Here is a 23,782-nt window from a genome sequence, read left to right as displayed (position 1 = left end):
AATGCGTTTGCAACGTAAAATGGCAGTACCAACAAACACTAGCTCCAAATCGCAGATCATAAGGCTGACTGCTTTAAGAAAATGACAGGGGAGATCCTCCCAAGCTTGTGCCACAATGAATATTAGGTAGGTGGTGATGCAAGCCTGGAGCACAATCTCATTGTCCTGCCTTTATTTAAATGGAAGGAAAATAGGATGGTCTTCTGAAAGGTATGTACACTGACACTCCCAACTGCCTGATATTTCTGATATTTCCTGTGCCCCAGTAATCCCGGGCACTTTGGGTCAGACCCAGGAAGATCTTCTGTAAAATGTCATATCCAAAGGATGCCTTTTGGTTTTGGGAGTAGTGTCAAAGCAGTTTCACAAAGATCAATAAATTATCCTTAATAAAATCATATAAGGTAAGATTTTGCCTGCTGAGAGTTTTGTTGAAACATTTTTGAACCATAGAATAGCCATAGCACAGGAGAAGGCCATTTAGTCCATCATATCCATTCTAACCCTCTGCAGCTCATCTCATCCCCCACCCCTGCCCTTTCCCCATGGCCTTGCAATTGTTTCACTGAAAACCTCCAACCTCACTCGTGGCTGGGATTCTCCGGTGCCGCTGCAGTGAATGTAGTTTTGGCTGAATGCCAAATTTTCCAATCTTGCTGGCAGTGGGAAAGGTATGGACAAATCTCACTCTATTTCTCTTCAGGTGCTAATCCAATTTCCTTTTGAGATGCAATTGCATCTACCTCCACCAAAGTCTCAGATGGTGCATTCCAGATCCTAACCAGTCAATGCATCGAAAAGGTCTTCCTCTTACTATCATTTGTTCTATGGCCCTTGTGTTCTTCGGTATTCGCCCCATTTGTTGGTGAGAACAATTTCTCTCTTTTGATTCTGTCTACACCCCTCATGATTTTGAACAGCTCAGTCAAATCTCCTCTCTGCCCCATCTTCTTTTCTTCTCAGGAGAGAAACCCCAGTTTCTCCAATCTATCCTCACAACTTCAATCCCGCACTCTATCTAAAGCCTTCACATCCTTCTCAAAGTGTGGTGTCCAGAATGGGTGGAATTTTTCATTTATGCGACTAAGTGCCATGGCGGGCAGTTTCGATGGCCCCAGTCCGCTGCTTGGAATGGCAGGAATTCATGCCCTTTTTGTGCTTGGAAGCTCAATAGCTATGTACAGGTGAGTATCAGACCTGATGAATTGAGAGCTGATTCATCTGAGCGCCGATACAAGACATACATCTCATTCTCTCCAGTCCAACTGTCTTCAGGACATACACAGAGAGATATCTTGCAGGCACAAAGAGAATGCCAAAAGCTTCAAGAAGATGGCAGCACCCTGCTTCACCCACCAGGTCCTTGAAGCTTTGATCAGAGGATTGTAGGTGCACAGGCATGTCCTTTATCCCAGGGATTTCGCCAGGAAGCGCACCAGTCTCACAGCTCCAGCCTGGGAGGCCATTGCAAAGCAGGTCAGCATTATTGGCAACTGCACTCGGAATGCCACCCAGTGCAGGAAGAGGATAAATGATCTCATTCGCTCTGCCAGAGCGAGTCATCATTCATCTCTCTCCAATATCAAACTTTCATCATGGCATTATGCACTCAAATGGCTACGCTCCGAGTTGTCTGGGGAGAACCCGGGTCACTCTTCTCTCTCACAACCTCTCCCAGCAGCCTAGTATTGATCTCAGCCCCATTACTTCATCAAATCCTGACAATCACAGTCAGTCACATGCAGTCTTACATAGCTCATGCTCATCAACTGAAACGCTCTATTGTCTAGGCATCAGCAGATCAAGGCCCACAAGGCAGTTGAGCACCAGTCTAAGGCCCCAGACCACATTTGAAGAAGACACTCTGGAAGAACCATCGCTGCACCCACCTTCACCCACCACCAGCACATCCAAGGTAATAATAAGTATTACATTTGCAAGCAGGGAGAGTCCAGGAGACATTGACAATATTGCTGCTGATCAGTAGACTATCACTCATTATACTTGACATTGCTTCCATTTTCTATATGGCCATGTTGATGGAGTTATTGTCAAACATGGCAAGTGTCTGCGGTGTTTACTGAAACCCTGGCTGGATCTTATTGAGTGAGGTTGAATAAAAATCCTATTCAACTTTTCCAGGCATAAGCAGATGAGCTGAAGCATCTCAGCGAATAGCAATATTTTACAGGGCACTTAATCTAATGGAAATTTTGGAGTCACAGCATTTTAATAAAATGCTGACTTGATATAAAGTTTTGATCTTTTCATTAGCAAATACTGCTCAAGCTGGTGTCATTAGATCCAATATCAATACAGTAATGATATCTGAAAAGTCTTGATTCATGAATAATGTACGGATGAAATACTTACTGATGCTCACCTAAGTCTTCCTTTCAATTCCTGATTTTTTAATGAAATATCAGCTGTGTGCTGCTAATGACATTTGTTTCCTGCTTTAAGTTAAACCAATTTACCATTGGATTTTAGCCATTTCAAGATTTGTAATGAGATTGTTCCAGTAAAACATAGAAACATAGAGACTAGAAGCAGGAGTAGGTCATTCGGCCCTTCAAGCCTGCTCCATCATTCATTTTGATCATGGCTGATCATTGAATTCAATATTCTGAGCCCCCCTGCTCCCCATATCCCTTGATCCCTTTAGCCTGAAGACCTATATCTGATTTCTAACCTATTGTACTAACTATTGGACCATAATTTACCATAGCAGGACATTTGGAGGGATGTGTGCTCCTTCATATTCAAGTATTTTACATGCTAAAAGTGTGAGCTACTAACAGTGCAGTGAGCGGTGGGGATGGGGTGGGGGGATGGGGTGCATGAAGAGGGCATCTCGGTCCTGAATGAACAGGTCAAGCAACTATGTATCTAAAATAGAAAATGCTGGAAAATCTCAGCATCTGTGGAGAGTGAATTGCTCTGACGAAGCGTCATCCTGACTCGAAACAGTGGCTCCATTCTCTCTCCACAGATGCTGTCAGACCTGCTGAGATTTTCCAGCATTTTCTATTCTTGCTTCAGATTCCAGCCTCTGCAGTATTTTGCCTTTATCACCTTCACCAATCAGATTGAAGGATTATGGAATTAACTGCATAAGAAATGAGAGGGAGCGTATATTATCTTGAGTAAGTTCAGTGCCTGCATCAGGTACAGCAGATAAATATAGGCTGGAACTCTACCACCTTGCCTGCCATGGAATCGGAGCTGGCGAGGGTTCAACAATAGGAACTCTCTGTTGACCTCTCGGGAGGGAATTTCCAGTCTCGCTCGAGCGAGGCCATAAAATTCCGCCCATTGAGAGGGAAAGAAAGATTAAAAGACTTTAGAGATGAAAAAGGGCAGAAAGGAAAATTAAAAGAGAATCACATTTTTAAAAATCTCCAACATCAATTAAAATCTGAAGGAATGGGACTCCATAGTTATAATAGTTAGTTTTCAGTGTCAGAGAGGTTGATCAGGATTAACTAAAATGCTTCATATTGTTAAAAGGGTACTTGCACTTAAAAAGGTAAGACTTACCTTTCTGAAGCAAGTTTAGTTTTGTATTTACTATGCCAATACAACTGCACACTATTAAAGGCATTTTAATAGGAAGTAAGACAGCACAATTCTGTATCTACAAAGCTAATGATGGAGCGGCTCAATTAAGAACAGAATGTTTGGATATTCGCATTTAACCTGGCATCTGCCCCTCACTTAAAGTTGCTATATCATTTGCAAATAAGTAACTATGTGCGACTTGCTATAATTCTGACAGCAGATTTTCAGGCAATAAAAGGTTAGAGACCATCGAACCAGAGGGAGATATAAATAGTTCCTCTCTCCTTTTCAGTATTTCCTTTCAGGCAAGTGAAGTAATCAATATTGTATCATCCAACATCTGAACTCTGCACAGCTTCATACGGCCAAAAATCTCTCGCCTCTCTATGTTTCAGCCTGAAGGAAAGATAACATGGAAAACACAATAATGTATGCATGGTCAGGCAAAACCTGAGAGGCCACAAGGTAGTCATGACAGATGGGCAATGCAGTGATATGGTATTTTTGCAATTACAGTAACAAGTAATATTTTACAAGAAAGACCATACTACATTGAACATCAGTAAAATTTAAACATTCAGTTCACTATAAATCCAATGGGCGATCCAGCTTAATATTTAAAAGGCTCTTTGCCCCATTTAACAACATTCATCAATGCAACACAAAGTATTGTAGTTGTGTACTGAATATCATGAATAAAAATGTTGCATGGCCAATGAACTGCAGGCTGTCAATCGATTTTTTTCTGTATAGAATTGTAATTTGTGACTCAATCTACAAGGCAACAAGTGAAAGTCTGTTTTGCTTATATTGAATCTGACCTGAATCCTACAATGAGTAATCCGAGAAAGATTTTATGGCTCGACTTATAGAGAATTTTATATAGATATCTTTAATGTGTCTGCTGCTGTTCAGTTGATAGCTAGAACAAGAGGTCACAGGTATAGGTTGAGAGGTGGTAGATTTAAAACTGAGATCAGGAGGAACCACTTCTCGCAGAGGGTGGTGAATTTGTGGAACTCGCTGCCCCATAGCGCGGTGGGGTCTGAATCGTTAAATGGTTTCAAGAAGGCGATAGATATATTTCTGATTTTAAAAATGGGTTAAAGGGATATGGGGGACAGGTAGGGAGGTGGATTTGAGACCTGGAAGAGATTAGCCATGATCTGATTGAATGGCGGAGCAGGCTCGAAGGGCTGAATTGCCTCCTTCTGCTCCTAATTCCTATGTTCATTGCCTCTGTATCAAAAAGTTGTGTTTCTTATTCCAGAAGTGTGAGCATACAATCCATACTAACAGTCCAGGGTAATGCTGAGGGAGTGCTGCACTGCTGATGGTGCTGGTTTTTGGGTGAAATGACACCAATGCCTGAGCCAACATTCATCCCTGAAGTGACACATACAAAACACAATGGTTATTATCACATTTCTCTTTGCAAGGGTTTGTGCAGATTGGCTAGCACAGTTCTTACATTCCATACATTAAGAAAGGGAATAGAAATGACCCTGGTAATTATAGACCGGTTAGTCTGACTTCGGTGGTTGGTAAATTGATGGAAAAGGTCCTTAGGGATGGGATTTACGACCATTTAGAAAGATGCGGATTAATCCGGGATAGTCAGCACGGATTTGTGAAGGGCAAATCGTGCCTCACAAATTTGATAGAATTTTTTGAGGAGGTAACTAGGTGTGTTGATGAAGGTAGGGCGGTTGATGTCATATACATGGATTTTAGTAAGGCGTTTGATAAGGTCCCCCATGGTCGGCTTATGATGAAAGTAAGGAGGTGTGGGATAGAGGGAAAGTTGGCCGATTGGATAGGTAACTGGCTGTCTGATCGAAGACAGAGGGTGGTGGTGGATGGAAAATTTTCGGACTGGAGGCAGGTTGCTAGCGGAGTGCCGCAGGGATCGGTGCTTGGTCCTCTGCTCTTTGTGATTTTTATTAATGACTTAGAGGAGGGGGCTGAAGGGTGGATCGGTAAATTTGCTGATGACACCAAGATTGGTGGAGTAGTGGATGAGGTGGAGGGGTGTTGTAGGCTGCAAAGAGACATAGATAGGATGCAAAGCTGGGCTGAAAAATGGCAAATGGAGTTTAACCCTGATAAATGTGAGGTGATTCATTTTGGTAGGACTAATTTAAATGTGGATTACAGGGTCAAAGGTAGGGTTCTGAAGACTGTGGAGGAACAGAGAGATCTTGGGGTCCATATCCACAGATCTCTAAAGGTTGCCACTCAAGTGGATAGAGCTGTGAAGAAGGCATATAGTGTGTTAGCTTTTATTAACAGGGGATTGGAGTTTAAGAGCCGTGGGGTTATGCTGCAACTGTACAGGACCTTGGTGAGACCGCATTTGGAATATTGCGTGCAGTTCTGGTCACCTCACTATAAGAAGGATGTGGAAGCGCTGGAAAGAGTGCAGAGGAGATTTACCAGGATGCTGCCTGGTTTGGAGTGTCGGTCTTATGAGGAAAGGCTGAGGGAGCTGGGGCTGTTCTCTCTGGAGCGGAGGAGCTTGAGGGGAGACTTAATAGAGGTTTATAAAATGATGAAGGGGATAGATCGAGTGAACGTTCAAAGACTATTTCCTCGGGTGGATGGAGCTATTACGAGGTGGCATAACTATAGGGTTCATGGTGGGAGATATAGGAAGGATATCAGAGGTAGGTTCTTCACGCAGAGAGTGGTTGGGGTGTGGAATGGACTGCCTGCAGTGATAGTGGAGTCAGACACTTTAGGAACATTTAAGCGGTTATTGGATAGGCACATGGAGCACACCAGGATGGTAGGGAGTGGGATAGCTTGATCTTGGTTTCAGATGAAGGTCGGCACAACATCATGGGCCGAAGGGCCTGTTCTGTGCTGTACTGTTCTATGTTCTATGTTCTATGCTCTGCCAGAGATAGGTGCAGACTCGATGGGCTGAATGGCCTCCTGCTGCACTGTAGGGATTCTATGATTCTATGATTACAACAGTGGTTACACCTCAAATGTATGTCATTGACTGTGAAGCACTTTGGGATGTCTTGAGACTGTCAAAGGCAATCAATAAGTGCCAACCTCTTTTAACCTTTATTCAATAATGCAGTTCACACTGCCACATTGTGAGAACTGTAACTGAATTCAGATTGTAGAATGGCAATTGAAAGTGTGAAAAGTGAAACTAGATAAGTGCCGTTTTGTCCATTTTATAGTCAAGGCAAAAAACAGCAGATGCTGAAAATCGGAACTAACAACAGATAGTGCTGGGAAAAAACTCAGCAGACCTGGCAGCATCGGTGGAGAGAGAAACTGAGTTAATGTTTAGAGTCCATATGACACTTCTTCAGAAGATGCTTCTTGGACTCAAAACTTGGATGGCATTTTCCAACCGTGCTCGTCCCGAAACTGGAAAATCCCGCCCGACGTCGACGGACCTTTCCATGGTCTGCCCCTCACCCTCTCCGATTCCTGTGGCGGGCGGAACGGGAAAATTCGCCCCATTATCTGTTTCTTTCTTCACAGATGCTGCCAGAGTTGCTGAGATTTTCCGGCATTTTCTGCTTTTTATTGTCCTTTTTATAAATTGATTCTGGCTGGGTATAATCACAACATACACCGACTAACCTATTTCGTCAATTTTCTGTGGAACAAACATTGCTCACATCGCAAATCAAATGTAGCAATTGTGCAATGCTACAATGTACAGTAATCCAAGAAAGCTGAAATTAAAATAACTCATGCCATAGTCACCAGCGAGCTCGTGAGAATAAATATAACAGGACATGATAGATGAATATGTGGCTGGAGAAATGGTGCAGGAGGCAGGGATTTAGATTTCTGGGACATTGGGACCAGTTCTGGGGAAGATGGGACTGGTACAAGCAGGACGGGTTGCATCTGGACAGGACCGGGAACAGTGTCCTTGGCAGGCTGTTTGCCAGTGCTGTCAAGGAGGATTTAAACTAGAATGGCAGGGGGATGGAAACCTATGCAAGGAGTCAGAGGCGGGAGAAACAAGAATGGAAACAAAAGGCAGAAATGTAAGGAGCTAAAGTGGAAGGCTAAAGAAAGAATGAAAAACAAATCGGGCCAGGGGTCAAAATTAAGCTGTAACTAACAAGGTTAAAAAGACAAGTCTAAAGGTTTTGTGTCTTAATGCGTGGAATATTCTTATTTTTTATTCATTCGTGGGACATGGGGATCATTGGCTGGCCAGCATTTATTGCCCATCCCTAGTTGCCCTTGGAGGGCAGTTGAAAGTCAACAACATTGTTTTGGCTCTGGACTCACATGTAGGCCAGACCAGGTAAGGACGGCAGATTTCTTTCCCTGAAGGACGTTAGTGAATCAGATGGGATTTTCTGACAATCGACAATGGTTTCATGGTCACCAGTAGATTCTTAAATTCAGATTTTTAAATTTTGAATTCAAATTCCACCATCTGCCACGGCGGGATTTGAACCCAGGTCCCCAGAACATTAGATGAGTTTCTGGATTAATAATCTAGCGATAATACCACTAGACCATCGCCTCCCCAAAATAGATGAACTACCAGCACAAATAGATATGAACGGTTATGATATAGTAGCAATTCCAGAGACATGGCTGCATGGTTACAAGTGATGGGGACTGAACATCCGGGAGTATTCATTATTTAGGAAGGACAGAGGTAAAGGGAAAGGAGGTGGGGTAGCATTGTTGGTAAAGGAGGAAATCAATGCAATAGTGAGGAAGGATATTGGCTTGGAAAATGATGATGTGGAATCTGTATGGGTGGAGATAAGAAACACCAAGGGGCAGGAAACATTGTTAGGGGTTGTGTATAGACCACCAAACATCAGTGAAGATATAAGGGAAGGTATTAAACAAGAAATCAGAGATGCATGCAGTAGGGGTGCAACTGTAATCATGGGTGACTTTAATTTACAGAAAGATTGGACAAACCAAACCAGCAATGGTATAGTGGAGGAGATGGCTATTTAGACAAATGCGTTGAGGGACCAAGCAGCAAAAAGCCTGTTCTAGACTGAGTACTGTGCAATGAGAAAGGATTCATTAACATTCTTGTTGTGCAGGGTCCTATGGAATTCTTCATTGCGATGGAGAGTGGAATAGTTGAATCCGAAACTAGGGCCCTGGATCTAAATAAAGGGAACTATATAAATAAAGGTGGCATGGTTGCACAGTGGTTAGCACTACTGCCTCACAGCAGCCAGGGACCCGGGTTCGATTCCCGACTTGGGTCACTGTCTGTAAGGAGTCTGCATGTTCTCCCCCATGTCTGCGTGGGTTTCCTTCAGGTGCTCCGGTTTCCTCCCACAGTCCAAAGGACGTGTGGGTCAGGTGCATTGGCCATGCTAAATTTTCTCTCAGTATACCCAAACAGGCGTCGAAGTATGGTGACTAGGGGATTTTCACAGTAACTTCATTGTAGTATTAATGTAACCCTACTGGTGACACGAATAAATAAACTTTAAACTATGAGAGTATGAAGTGTGAATTGGCAAGGATAGATTGGGGGACCTTACTAAAGGGATTGACGGTGGATAGGCAATGTTTCATATTTAAGGAATGTGTGCATGAATTACAACAATTATTCATTCCTGTCGGGCACAGAAATAAAAGAGGAAATGCGACTCAACCATGGCTTACAAAAGAAATAGTAAATTCAAAGGGGAGACATATCAAATTGCCAGAAAAAGCAGCAAGCCTGAGAATTGGGTGCCTTTTAGAATTCAGCAGAAGAGGACAAAAAAATGGATCAAGAAGGGGAAAATAGAGCACGAGTGTAAAATAGCAGGGAACATTAAATTGACCATAAAAGCTTCTATAAATATGTGAAGAGAGAAAGATTAGTAAAGATAAATGTAAGTCTCTTACAGTCAGAAGCCAGGGAAACTATAATGGGGAACAAAGACATGCCAGAAGAATTGAATGCATACTTTGGTTCTGTCTCTACATAAGAGGACAAATAATTTCCCAGAAATGTTAGGGAATCATGGGTCGAGTGAGAGGGTGGAATTGAAGGAAATCAGTATTAGTAAGAAAATGGTGCTGAGGAAATTAATGGGGTTAAAGGCTAACAAATCACCAATAATCTACATCCCAGAATATGCGAGGATGTGGTCCTGGATATATTGGATGCATTGGTGGTCATCTTCCAAAATTCTATAGATTCTGTAGCATTTCCCAGATTGGAGGGTGGCAAATGTAATCCCACCATTTAAAAAGGGAGGGAGAGAAAAAAGGAAAATTTACAGTCAAGTTAGCCTGACATCAGTAATGGGAAAGATGCTTGAGTCTATTGTAAAAGATATGACAGCAGAACATTTGGAAAGCATTAATGAGATTGGGCAAAGTTATCATGGGTTTATGAAAGGCAAATCTACTGGAGTTTTTGAGGATGTAACTAGTAGAATAGATAAGGGAGAACCAGTGGTTGCTGTGTATTTGGTCTTTCAGAAGACTTTTGATAAGGTCCCTCAAGAAGAGATTAGTAGGCAAAATTAAAGCACGTGGGATAGGGGGTGATGTATTGTCATGGATCGAGGATTGGTTGACAGACAGCAAATAGAGTGGGGATAACTGGGTCTTTTTCAGCATGGCAGACAGTGACTGGTGAGCAGTGGCAGCAGAGGAGCATTCTGGGAGAAGTCAGCTCAGCCACCATGACTGAATAGTGGGTAATAGAAGAATTGGTGTCAAGGAGCATAGGGAAACCCGATAATTCCAAAAGGAGTACTTGACAGCCCATTCACCAGCCCCCCACCATTCATCCTCCTCTCCAGCAGGAGATACACCAGGCGGATGTATTCACACACCTTTGATTTGAAGTCTCTGAGCCTTCTTAACAAGTTGAAACCTTTGAAACATTCTCTATTGCATTGGAAACCTGTGATCGCTATTAATTTCAAAGTGCAGTGCTTTGAAATAAGCTTCTATTGACAGCTTAATGGATTTCTACTCAGCCTCCAGGCATCTGTGTTTATTTACCCTTCCCTTCATACCTGAAAGCATATCAAGTACAGTGGAGCCCTGTTGTAACGTGATGGTTGGGGACCATAAAATGTTATCGCGAATGTTATCGGGGTCGCGCTAAATCGGGGTCGTGCTAAATGACTAAACCGGAAATAGTAAAAAAAATGCGTCCAATGATTCATTGCGTCATATCTGATTTCGCGCTGAATCGGGGCGCGTTACAACGGGGCTCCACTGTACCCCCATTGTTCTTAACCGTAATGTTTACATAAACTCTAAGTCTGATCTTCATTCCCACTGATATTTATGGTGTTTGGTGTGGCTTTCCCATCCTTCCACCCAATAACCCATCGCAGGTGATCATTTTTGGCAGGACCAGAAGATCCTGACCCCTACATAAGTGCAAGTCTTTCTTTCTTTCAGCTGGAGGTACTGGTGGAAGCAGTGAGGGTGATGAGTAATCTTCCCCAGTGGCAGAAAGTTGAAAAATTCAGCATTGTCTGAGTCATTCATGGCACGGAAGGGGGGCATTTGGCCCACTGAATCCATGCTGCCCTCTGCTGAGCGATCCAGAGAGCATGAAAACTTTTTGAGCGCTTTTTAGTTTGTTTCAATTGAGTGTGAAACCAGGCAGTTCTCCAGAGAAGTTACAGAGGAGGCATTTGCAAGACAATTAGGTAGAGGAAACATTTTCACATCCAAACTGACAGTGATAAATTTATCACGGCAGTGGTTATAAATGATGCATGTAAAGTTACAAGGTGACAGAGATCATTATTGGTTCCAGGAGATCAGCCCCAGAATCTGGACACAAGGCAGGAACACAATCTCACTCACTGCCTTCACAGAGGCCACTGACAGTATTCTCTTTTCACATAGTAGTAGCAATTGTAGAAGGAAGAACTCCTTCTTCACTCCATCCATTTATTGAACACTGTCACTCCTGCTTGAATCTTGTTATATTGCTAGATTATTCAAAAAGAGGTAGGTGGCGAATTTTCCCGGGAATTGTAGCGGACAAGGGGCGGACCATGGAAAGGTACGTTGACGTCGAGTGGGATTTTTCAGTTTCAGGGTGAGCGTGGCTGGAAAATCCCATCCAGCAAGTTGTACACATGCTACTTACGCTACTATACTACAATCTGTCAGTTCACCAGTCTCATGGAGAGCTGCAAGAACACCAGAAATAGGAGGAGAGCCTGCTCTGCCATTCAATATGGTCATGGTTGATCCTGGGCGTCACGGTCATTCTCCTGCCTGACCCACATATTCCTTAATTCCCTGAGACCAAATATCTGTCCATCCCAGCCTGAAATGTATTCAGTGATGAAACATCCGCTACCCTCTGTGGTAGGGAATATCAAAGGTTCACCACCCTTTGGGCCCTATTTTACCATTTTGATTCTAAGTGCTGGGCGGACTTGAAACTGGGAGTGTTTCAGATCCGACTTTTAGACCCGTTCTCAGGCGCCCCCATACGCACTCTGCCTATAAAAGTATTAGCAAGTCTGAATTGTGCTATACAAGTCTGTGGGCGGGGCTTAACGCACCCGAAACCCTGCAGCTCTGATTGGCGCTTCCAACTGTGCATGCACAGACAAAAAATGATGGAATGCTGCTCCCCTGCCACATCCCTCCTGGGCCGGATAATGCCTTCCCCTGGCCCCCACAGACATTGCCCCACCCCCACAACGTTAATGATCCCCTTATTCCCCCACACTCCTGCCACCCAGACCGATCGCGGGCCCCTCCCCCTTCCCCCCCACCGATCTCAGACAGAGTGGCAGCAGACCCCCTCCCCCTTACCCACCACTGATCTCAGGCAGAATGGCAGCGGACCCCTCAGGCAGAGTGGCAGTGAACCTCCCTTCCCCTTCACTGATCTCAGGCAGAGAGATCCACCCTCCCCACTCCACTCTACAGATATCAGGTAGAGTGATCCCCCTCACCCCCAGCCTGGACCCTCCCGCGCAAAGCCCCCATCTCCTCCAGACTCTGATGGCTGTGTGACGCCTCCCTCTCTCCCCCCCTGCCCCCAATCATTGAGGCACTGATCCACCATCCCCCCTTCCCCATCAGCACACCTGCAAGTGCTCACTTGCCTTTCCCTCAATGCTAACAACCAAACTACATGTAACTTGCTAGAATGTTCTGCCAAACTGCCTGCAGCTGATCTGCCCTAGCAAGGGGCAGCTCCATTAAAAATTCACAACCAGCTCTCTGATTTACTGAGGGCGACCTGAGGAGGCTACTGGATGCAGCAGAGGTGAGGCGAGACACCCTCTTCCCCCAAGGAGGATGCAGACCCAATGTGGGCTGATGGAAATGCGGCCTGGGAGGAAGTCACCGCCTTGGTCAGTGCCAGGGCACTGGCCCCCTGAACTGGGAAGCAGTGCCGGAAAAAACTCAGTGACCTCATCCGTGCAGCAAGGGTGAGTGCTAAACCCCATCTTGCATCTTCCCCCAAATCTCCCCCAGATTCTCCCATCCCCAGCACCCTGCATGTTTCCAGCTCCTGGCCCCCAAGCAGCTCCTTCCTATCCCCCCCAAGATCCCCACTGTGCGACCTCTAAGGGCACCACCTGATACTCTGCAGGAGTCATGCCACCATTCCTTCTGTCTCCACAGGAGAAGACCGACAATAACACCCGTGAGAGGCCAAAGACAGGGGGTGTTGAGCCAGACCTCCGGGTCCTCACCCTCTTTGAAGAGCGGGTGCTGGAGCTCTCAAGGGAAGAGGAGATGCGGGCTGCCAGCGATGGCATGGTTGGGCTGCCATCAGGACATGAGCACCTGTCATTCCTCCACTCACTTTGAGGCAACTTCTCAGGGGCACGAGTTTTGGGTGCGAGGGGCAAGGTTTAAAGGAGATATACAAGGCATGTTTATTTGCCCAGAGAGGGTAGTGGGTGCCTGGAACTCGCTGCCGGGGGATGTCCGGACACAGATACGATAGTGACCTTTAAGGGGTATCTTTACAGCTATGTGAATGGGATGGGAATAGAGGCGTATGGTCCCCGGAAGGGTAGGGGGTTACAAATCAGATGGGCAGCCTGGTCGCTAAGGATTGGAGGGTCAAAAGGCCTGTTCCTGTGATGTAATTTTCCTGGTTCTTTGTTCTACGTTCAATGGAGAAATGTGAATCACGTGCTTGGCATCCCGGATTCCTCTCCCTCCCTTGCACTTAACCTGTGTCCTGTGTTGCAGGGACAGATCCGAACACCCCGGGGCTTTCTGGAGTCCAGGCCCAAACTGCAGCTCCCGCCCATCTTGGCCCAGACAGCTCAGATGAGTGCTTGGAGGATATGAATGAAGGGACCTCAGAGGGTGGCACCATTTTGGCGTCAGCTGCCAGCTCACAACTCACCATCCCAGATACTGACACGTCATTGGGTCCAGTTAGTGGTGAGGCTTCTGGGTCACTCTCTGGTGAGCATGATAATGTACATTGGATGGAGCAGGGAATGTCCGAGGCCTCTGGCAGGCAGGGGCCTGCCGGAGGTGAGGACTCAGCCGGCCCCAGGCTACATGCTGGGCCTCTGAGATCACTTTTCCCTCAGCTGCTGGAGATGCAGCAACAGAGCCAGGGAATGAAGGAGGGGCTGACGGCAACACTGGACCAACTGTGAGGTTGCTGGGAGGAGTCCCAAAGCCTTCAGGTGGACCAACTATTGCCTGTCTTGCATGCTTCCCAGGCCAACACTGCAAGGTGGCGTCTGCAGTGGAAAGCCTGGGGCAGGGAATCCTCACCATGAGTGGCAAGCTCCAAGCGATGGTTGAGTTACAGCAGGCCACAGCAAAGTCCCAGAGGGCCGCGGTTGAGTCACAGCGGGCCACAGCTGAGGGATTGAACATGATTCTCGGGGTTCTGCGGCCCATGGCTGAGACGCTTGAGGGCTTGCAGGTGACCCAGTGGGACAGCGCTGAGACACATCGGGCTATGGCAGCAGCCCTTGAGAACGTGGCCCAGTCTGAGAGGGCCACGGCTGAGGGCTTGCAGAGCATGGCCCAGTCTCAGAGGGCATTTGCTGCTGTCATTGAGAGGTGACCCCGATTCAAGAGGCCATCGCAGAGGGCTTGACCACCATGGGTAGGATGCAGGTAGACCTCCAGGACTGGCAGTGCCAGGTGACGCCGGAGCTTCTGGAGCTCACTGCAGCAGTGCCGCCATCCCATGGAGTGATCCAGTAGCCCACAGGAACCCCCAAGGGAGGAGGAAGGGCTCGAACACATGCCAGGGCCTTCTAGCCAGGCAACTGTGGCTGTGGCTACATCTTCTGACTCCCCCCTTCCTGACGCCGGGGCATCTCAGGAGCAACGAAATGAAGATGGTGTCATGGAAACATCCCAGACACCTGGAAGCAGACCAGGGCCCTCAAGGTTCAGGGCTTCCAGAGGACGCCCGCCACGCGCATCACAGGCAACGGGGCGAGGTAGGCAGCTGGCCCCTCCACCTCCGATGTACATTCTGGGGAGTCACTGAGATGTAGTGGTAGCCCACCTAAGGTTAGGAAGTTGTAGTTAAACTGAGATGGCACGGGTGAAGGGCTGTACTAGTTAGAAAGATGTTTAAGCACCTTAACGTTTTCTGTTCACAGGTTTTTAGGTTAGAACATCTGATTTAAACACCTTTATTGCAATTAAGTGTTTTTGCACCACCCACCTGTGACTAATTTGTCTTGGATTTGCCTCAAACAGAAATCCTCTTCCATTGATGATCGCCGGAGGGATGCTTCATGTTGATGTCAGTTGAGGAGGCCCCTGAATGCTGTGTCACTGTGGAAACCCACAACCCATGAGTGATTCCCTCTCATCCCCACCCCACCCAGTCCAGGCCCATGTATGGGAGTTTCAGATTCCTTACCTACTTAACAGACGTGGGCCCAGGTGCCAGAGTGCATGTGGATCTCAGGTAGGAGTCAGACTTGTTTGCACCATTCATCATAATGGTGCTTAGCGAGTCGTCATCACCTTCCTGCCTGCCAAAAAACACGCTCATACAGAGTACCCCAGGCCCACCATTTTGGTGTGACAATGTTGCAGGAGATAGAAAGAATTTTGTGGGGGGGGTGCGGTAGGAATGGAACCCACAGACACATACCCCTAGTGACTGAACCGCCTGGTGATCAGGGCCTCCCTTGCTGCCCTCGTGTGCCTCATTTGAGCTGCCAGTCCTCCAACGCCCGGTTGGTATTCCTCGGTATGCTCTTCCTCTTCCCCCTCCTCCTGCTGGTCAGCCTCCTCCTTCTCCAATAGGTCACTTCTCTGTAGAGCCAGGTTGTGCAAGGCACAGCACACCACCACAATGCGGGAAGAGATCAGGGGGCTGTATTGTAGGGCCCCGCCAGAGCGGTCCAGGTACCGGAATCTCATTTTAAGGAACCCAATGCACCTCTCCACTATCGCGTGGGTGGCTACATGGGCCTCATTATAGCATCTCCCAGTCAGCTGTGCACACCTGTGTCAAGCAGGCCATAGAAGCCCTGTATGCCTGGGCTGGGCAGCACATCAAATTTAACCTGGAGCAGGACCATCAGGAAGCCCGGGTTGCAGGGTTCACAGCCATTGCAGGGATGCCTAACGTTCAGGGGGCCATCGACTGCACACACATCCCCCTCAAGGTCCCTCTACAGAATCCGCGGAGATTCATCAACAGAAAGGGGTTCCACTCCCTGAATATGCAACTAGTGCGTGACCATAACATGAACATTATAGCGGGTCTCCTCCTCAGACACAGGCCTCCCTCCACACAGGCGCCATCAGCCATGTCCGAAGCGGGTAACCCACATCACCCAGGAGCCACGCCCGCAGCCTGGGCTCCTCCTCAAATGCCTCCGGGATGTCCGAGCTCCTGACAATGAAACTGTCGTGCATGCTGCCAGACATGCATAATGTTCATGTTATGGTCACGCACTAGTTGCACATTCAGGGAGTGGGAACCCCTTTCTGTTGATGAATCTCCGCGGATTCTGTAGGGGGACCTTGAGGGGGATGTGTGTGCAGTCGATGGCCCCCTGAACGTTAGGCATCCCTGCAATGGCTGTGAACCCTGCAGCTCGGGCTTCCTGATGGACCTGCTCCAGGTTAAATTTGATGGACTGCCCAGCCCGGGCACACAGGGCTCCTGTGACCTGCTTGACACAGGTGTGCACAGCTGACTGGGAGATGCCACAGACATCCCTGCTAGCGGTCTGGAAGGAGCCAGTCGCATAAAAGTTCAGAGCGGCCGTCAATTTGACAGCCACCGAGAGTGAGTGCACCCTCCCCGCCTCTAGGTTCCAGGTCCTGCAACAGGTTGCACACGTGTTGCACTGTCTCCTTTCGGAGGGGGAGACGTCGACGACACATGGTGTCTGACATCTGTTCAACTGACACTCATGCATGGAACTACCAGGGTCTCTGCTCCCTCCTTCTCCTGCACGCCCCTCTGGGTGAATGGCGGCCACCTCCTGCCTCTGGTGGTCGTCTCCCTCTACTTCTGTAAGTGGTAAGGCCTGGGTTTCCTGTGCCCGCAACTCCTTCTGCTCCTCCTCCTCAGCTCCAGCAGCAACCAAAAGAATAGCAAGATTGATTGGTTACGTTGCAAAAGCCATCTCATCACTCTGAAGAGGGGGGAGGGGGAGATGGAGAGGAGCACTGCTTGCCCCTAGCACATCAACAGTCACTGTCCATACCCCCCAATTCCCCCAGCCACATGCTCCCCAAAATCACAGCCCCCTGCCCTATTCCCCCAGCCACATGCTCCCCAAAATCACAGCCCCCTGCCCTATTCCCCCAGCCACATGCTCCCCAAAATCACAGCCCCCTGCCCTATTCCCCCAGCCACATGCTCCCCAAAATCACAGCCCCCCCAATTCCCCCAGCCACATGTTCCCCACAATCACAGCCCCCCCAATTCCCCCAGCCACATGTTCCCCAAAATCACACCCCCCCAATTCCCCCAGCCACATGCTCCCCACAAACACAGCCCCCCCCAATTCCCCCAGCCACATGCTCCCCACAATCACAGTACCCCCAATTCCCCCAGCCACATGCTCCCCACAATCACAGTACCCCCAATTCCCCCAGCCACATGCTCCCCACAATCACAGCTCCCCCCAATTCCCCCAGCCACATGCTCCCCACAATCACAGCTCCCCCCAATTCCCCCAGCCACATGCTCCCTACAATCACAGTACCCCCAATTCCCCCAGCCACATGCTCCCCACAATCACAGTACCCCCAATTCCCCCAGCCATATGCTCCCCACAATCACAGCTTCTTGCAAAGTTGAGAGGCTGCAGCAGTGCAATTTGCAAGGGCTTTGTGCGCATCCTTCAGCTGGAAGTGAGCTGAGTGCACTAGGACCCAGCGGGACCACAAGACCCGAGGTCAGTGCTGAGACCCAGGTCCGTGCTGCAAATCAGACATTGGAGACCCTGCTGAGCAAAAGCACCCCCCCACCCAGCCACACATTCGCAGAGCTGCTACTGACCTGAGAAAGAAAATGGCCGCAACGAAAGGACACCCGTGAGCAGCAGAGAGCCGTCGGACGCTACGCACTGACCTCCTCACTAACCCTCACTGATGGAGTGCCAGAATCGGACTTTTATGGAGCATGTCTGTTTCGCGCCGATTAGGGATTGGCGAACATGGTGGTAAAGTCAAGTGCATTTAAATGGCCCCTCACCCAATTTAGTCGTGGTCCCGATTGCATCCATTTTCGGGCCTTGGTAAAGGGGGAACCAGCGTGGAGGTGGGCGTGGATCGCACTACTCGCCTCATGCCCAACTTTATCAAGTTTTTGCTCCCGTAAACGGCACAAATTGATGGTAAAATCGGGCCCTTTGAGTGAAATAATTTCACCTCATCTCAGTCCTAAATAATCAGTCCCAAACCTTGAGACTGCATCCCCGCCTTTTAGATTCCCCAACCAGTGGAAACAATCTCTCAGCATCCACCCTATCCAGCCCCTTCATGAGCTTGTCGGTTTCAATACGATTGTCTCATTCTTTTGAACTCCAGAGCATATAAGTCCAATTTACTCATCATAGGACAACGCCCACAGCCCAGGGACCAATTTAGTGAACCTTCATTGTACTGCCTCCAACGTAAGTATAAAGGGAAATAAAATCCATTCAGTGTCAGCTACAGCATTTGTGTACAGAAGATTGATGATTTTGAACTGCTGCGAACCACACCATGCACACACAACACAAGTTGCGCCTTCTTCCTTCTCACTAGATACAAAATAAATTGAAGCTGCACATTCCTTTTCAGCAGCTGTTTGTTAACTCTGCCTTCTCTTTTAGTAGGAGAGTTAATGATCCTGACTTGAATGGACTCATGGGACATCCTCTGCTTCAGAGAGCATCTCAGCCACGTCAATTAAGAGTTAACATGGTGGTCAGCACAATTACATTGAATAGAGTCAGAGGTTTACAGCATGGAAACAGGCCCTTCAGCCCAACTTGTCCATGCCACCCTTTTTTTTTAAACCCTTAAGCTAGTCCCAATTGTCCGCATTTGGCCCATATCCCTCTATACTCATCTTACCCATGTAACTGTCTAAATGCTTTTTAAAAGACAAAATTGTACCTGCCTCTACTACTACCTCTGGCAGTTTGTTCCAGAGACTCACCACCCTCTGTGTGAAAAAAATGCCCCTCTGGACATTTTTGTATCTCTCCCCTCTCACCTTAAACCTATGCCCTCGAGTTTTAGTCTCCCCTACCTTTGGGAAAAGATATTGACTATCTAGCTGATTGATGCCTCTCATTATTTTATAGACCTCTATAAGATCATCCCTCAGCCTCCTACGCTCCAGAGAAAAAAGTCCCAGTCTATCCAGCCTCTCCTTATAACTCAAACCATCAAGTCCCAGAAGCATCCTAGTAAATCTTTTCTGCACTCTTTCTAGTTTAATAATATCCTTTCTATAATAGGGTGACCAGAATTGTACACAGTATTCCAAGTGTGGCCTTACCAATGTCTTGTACAACTTCAACAAGACGTCCCAATTCCTGTATTCAATGTTCTGACCAATGAAACCAAGCATGCCGAATGCCTTCTTCACCATCCTGTCCACCTGTGACTCCACTTTCAAGGAGTTATGAACATGCACCCCCAGATCTCTTTGTTCTGTAACTCTCCCCAATGCCCTACCATTAACTGAGTAAGTCCTGCCCTGGTTAAATCTACCAAAATGCATCACCTCGCATTTATCTAAATTAAACTCCATCTGCCATTCGTCAGCCCACTGGCCCAATTGATCAAGGTCCTGTTGCAATCGGAGATAACTTTCTTCACTGTCCACTATGCCACCAATCTTGATATTATCTGCAAACTTACTAACCATGCCTCCTATATTCTCATTCAAATCATTAATACAAATGACAAATAACAGTGGACCCAGCAGTGCTCCCTGAGGCACACCGCTGGTCACAGGCCTCCAATTTGAAAAACAACCCTCTACAACCACCCTCTGGCTTCTGTCATGAAGCCAATTTTGTATCCATTTAGCCACCTCACCCTGGATCCCGTGCGATTTAACCTTATGCAACAACCTACCATGCGGTACCTTGTCAAAGGCCTTGCTAAAGTCCATATAGACAACATCAACTGCAGTGCCCTCATCCATCTTCTTGATTACCCCTTCAAAAAACTTAATCAAATTTGTGAGACATGATTTTCCACTCACAAAGCCATGCTGACTGTCCCTAATTAGTCCTTGCGTCTCTAAATGCCTATAGATCCTGTCTCTCAAAATACCTTCCAACAACTTACCCACCACAGATGTGAGGCTCACTGGCCTGTAATTCCCAGGCTTTTCCCTGCAGCCCTTTTTAAACAAAGGCACAACATTTGCCACCCTCCAATCTTCAGGCACTTCATCTGTGACTATCGATGATTCAAATATCTCTGCTAGGAGACCCGCAATTTCCTCCCGAGCCTCCCACAATGTCCTGGGACACACTTCATCAGGTCCCGGGGATTTATCTACCTTGATGTGCTTTAAGACTTCCAGCACCTCCTTCTCTGTAATATGTACACTCCTCAAGACATCACTATTTATTTCCCCAAGTTCCCTAACATCCATGCTTTTTTCAACAGTAAATACTGATGAGAAATATTCATTTAGGATCGCACCCATCTCTTGTGGATCCGCACGTAGATGAACTTGTTGATCCTTTAAAGGCCTTACTCTCTCCCTTGTTACTCTTTTGCCCTTTATGTGTTTGTAAAAGCTCTTTGGATTCTCCTTTGCCTTATCTGCCAAAACAATCTCCTGTCCCTTTTTTGCCCTCCTGTTTTCTCTCTTAACTCTACTCCTACACCCTCTATACTCTTCAAGGGATCCACTTGATCCCAGCTGCCTCTGCATGTCATGTGCCTCCTTCTTCTTCTTGAGCAGGGCCTCAATATCCTGAATCATCCAAAGTTCCCTACTTCTGCCAGCCTTGTCCTTCACTCTAAGAGGAATGTGCTTACCCTGAACCCTGGTTAACGCACTTTTGAAAGCTTCCCACTTACCAGACGCCCCTTTGCCTTCCCATAGACTCCCCCTTAACTTTTGAAAGTTTCTGCCTGATACCATCAAAATTGACCTTGCCCCAATTTAGAATTTCAACTTTTGGGCCAGACCTATCATTCCAAATAGCTATCTTAAAATTAATAGAATTATGGTCACTGGTCCCAAAGTGATCCCTCACTAACACTTCTTGTCACCTGCCCTTCCTTATTTCCCAAGAGGAGGTCAAGTTTTGCTCCCTCTCTAGTTGGGCCATCCACATACTGAATGAGAAATTCCTCCTGAATACACTGAACAAATTTCTCTCCATCCAAACCTCTAATACTATGGCTGTCTCAGTCAATGTTGGGAAAGTTAAAATCCCCTACTATTACCACCCTATTTTTCTTGGAACTATCTGTAATCTGCTTACATATTTGCTGACTATTTGGGGGCCTATAGTACAACCCTAAGAAAGTGATTTCCCCCTTCTTATTTCTCAGTTCTACCTATATAGATTCAGTGGTCGAACCCTCGGATATATCCCCTCTCAGTACTGCCGTGATGTTTTCCCGAATCAAAAGTGCAACTCCCCCTCCTCTCTTACCTCCTGTTCTATCTTTCCAATAGCATCTGTACCCTGGAACATTGAGCTGTCAGTCCTGTCCCTCCCTTAGCCATGTTTCAGTAATTGCTATAATATCCCAGTTCCATGTACCCATCCATGCTCAGAGTTCATCTGCCTTGCTCGTCAGGGCTCTTGCATTGAAATGAATGCAGTTTAATCTGGACTTCCCTTGCTCTCTGTCTTGCTTTTTGCCTGATCTGTCTGGTACTAGGATTACTGACACTTTACTACTTAATGTGCTCTCTTTATCTTCTGTGCTGTCCTCAAACTTCTCTTCTGTCTCCCTACTGCTTTGGATCCCACCCCCCCTGCCAAATTAGTTTAAAAGTGGGGCATTTAGCTAAATCAGGGCAGCACGGTGACACAGTGGTTAGCACTCCTGCCTCACAGCACCAGGGACCTGGGTTCAATTCCTGGCTCGGGTCACTGTCAGTGTGGAGTTTGCACATTCCCCCCGTTTCTGCGTGGGTTTCCTCCAGGTGCTCCGGTTTCCTCCCACAGTCCAAGGATGTGCGGGTTAGGTGGATTGGCCATGCTAAATTTCCCCTTAGTGTCAGAGGACTAGCTTGGGTAAATTCACTGGGTTATGGGGATAGGGCCTGGGTGGGATTGTGGTTGGTGCAGGCTCGATGGGCCAAATGGCCTCTTTCTGCACTGTAGGATTCTATGGTTGATTTTGCAGCCCTTCAGCTCTTTTTCCACAATGCCCAAAAGACCCATTTTTCCAACTTGCATTTTGTCCCTTTTACTTATGAAGGTATTGTCTCAAGCTGGACTAAGGTTGGATATAAATCAACACTTCAATGGAATCTCACTCAATGGCCATTTTTCGGTAAGCAATCCTGGTTGAGAGCATCGGGATCGAGTTCTCGCTGCTCTCACCCAAGGCACATTCTGCAGATAGTGCCAAAGAGGAAAAGTTCTGACTTATTTTTCGCTCCACCCCGGTGCACAGCGATCAATTAATAACATAACCGCATTGACCGAGGTCACGTAAGACAGCATAAACTGGGTGAAAATCTGGGACCTATGAATTAGGAGCAAGAGTAGAACCTTTGAGTTCAGCCTCATATCAGGCAGTGAATTCAGCAAGTGAGCTATTTGGCCGTATGCATTTTTTTAAAAGCAAGTTTCTTCTGCAACGGCCCTCACATCAATGAAATGTTCTGAAATTCAAATAAGTTGGATCATTTACTCTCATGGTTTTGTGCATGAATTCTACACGCAAGACTCTGACAGGTGTAGATGAGCGGCCTTTGGAGAACAGAAACAATCACTTGATACAGTGTGTGTGATGCTGGAGCTGTCACTGTAGAAATACTCAAAACATTGCTGTTAATCTATCTATTCCTGTTCTATGTTCAGTTTAAGATTTTAAAAGAGGACACAAATTTTCACTTTCACAGGCAGACCAAAACACATTCAAAGAATAATATTACCCAGGAAATATTACTTCTATTCCTTTCACAGATTTTTAAAATGGACATATCTCCCTTGAATCTAAAACTAACAGTCTCACAATCCATTTATCCCTGTCGGTAAGCAGGCTAATTTCACCCAACAATTGCAAACAAGTTCAGCTAGTCACAAACACCCTTATTTTCAATGATATGCAATGTGCGTACAAATCCTTTCATGACATTTATCCCACTGGAAGCAGGCAGGCAGCCACTGAAATAATACTGTAAAGTTACAGTTCAAGCTTCACTCCTTCCAGTCGAGCGGGGACCAGGATGACTGCTGAAAATCAGGCTGGCAAGGGAAATCACTTCACAATTTTTAAGCAAATGCATACAATGGACTGATTCACTTTGCACCGATGCACTGTCTCCTCGCTTCTCATCAGGATACATTCTCCGGCGCATAGTTCCTCATCAAGTGTTGTTTATGCCACTCATCTATAACTCTTTTGCATAAACAATATTTGTGCTGCTCTTGGGTTTACCAGACTTTTCGCAACTTCTAATTATCTAAGCAGAATTTGTTCCCATCTGAGCAAAAAAAAATTAATGTCGTTTCTTCTGGCATGGTCATTGATAACGTTTGATTAGGTTTATAATTGGTTTCCTGTGCACATGTTGGAAAAGGACCTTGGGATAAAATCTTATAATGACACTTTTTTTTAGTGTCACAAGTCGGCT

Source organism: Mustelus asterias, chromosome 18 (genome assembly GCF_964213995.1).
Source record: "Mustelus asterias chromosome 18, sMusAst1.hap1.1, whole genome shotgun sequence".
NCBI lineage: Eukaryota > Metazoa > Chordata > Chondrichthyes > Carcharhiniformes > Triakidae > Mustelus > Mustelus asterias.
Note: the sequence above shows the minus strand (reverse complement) of the source record.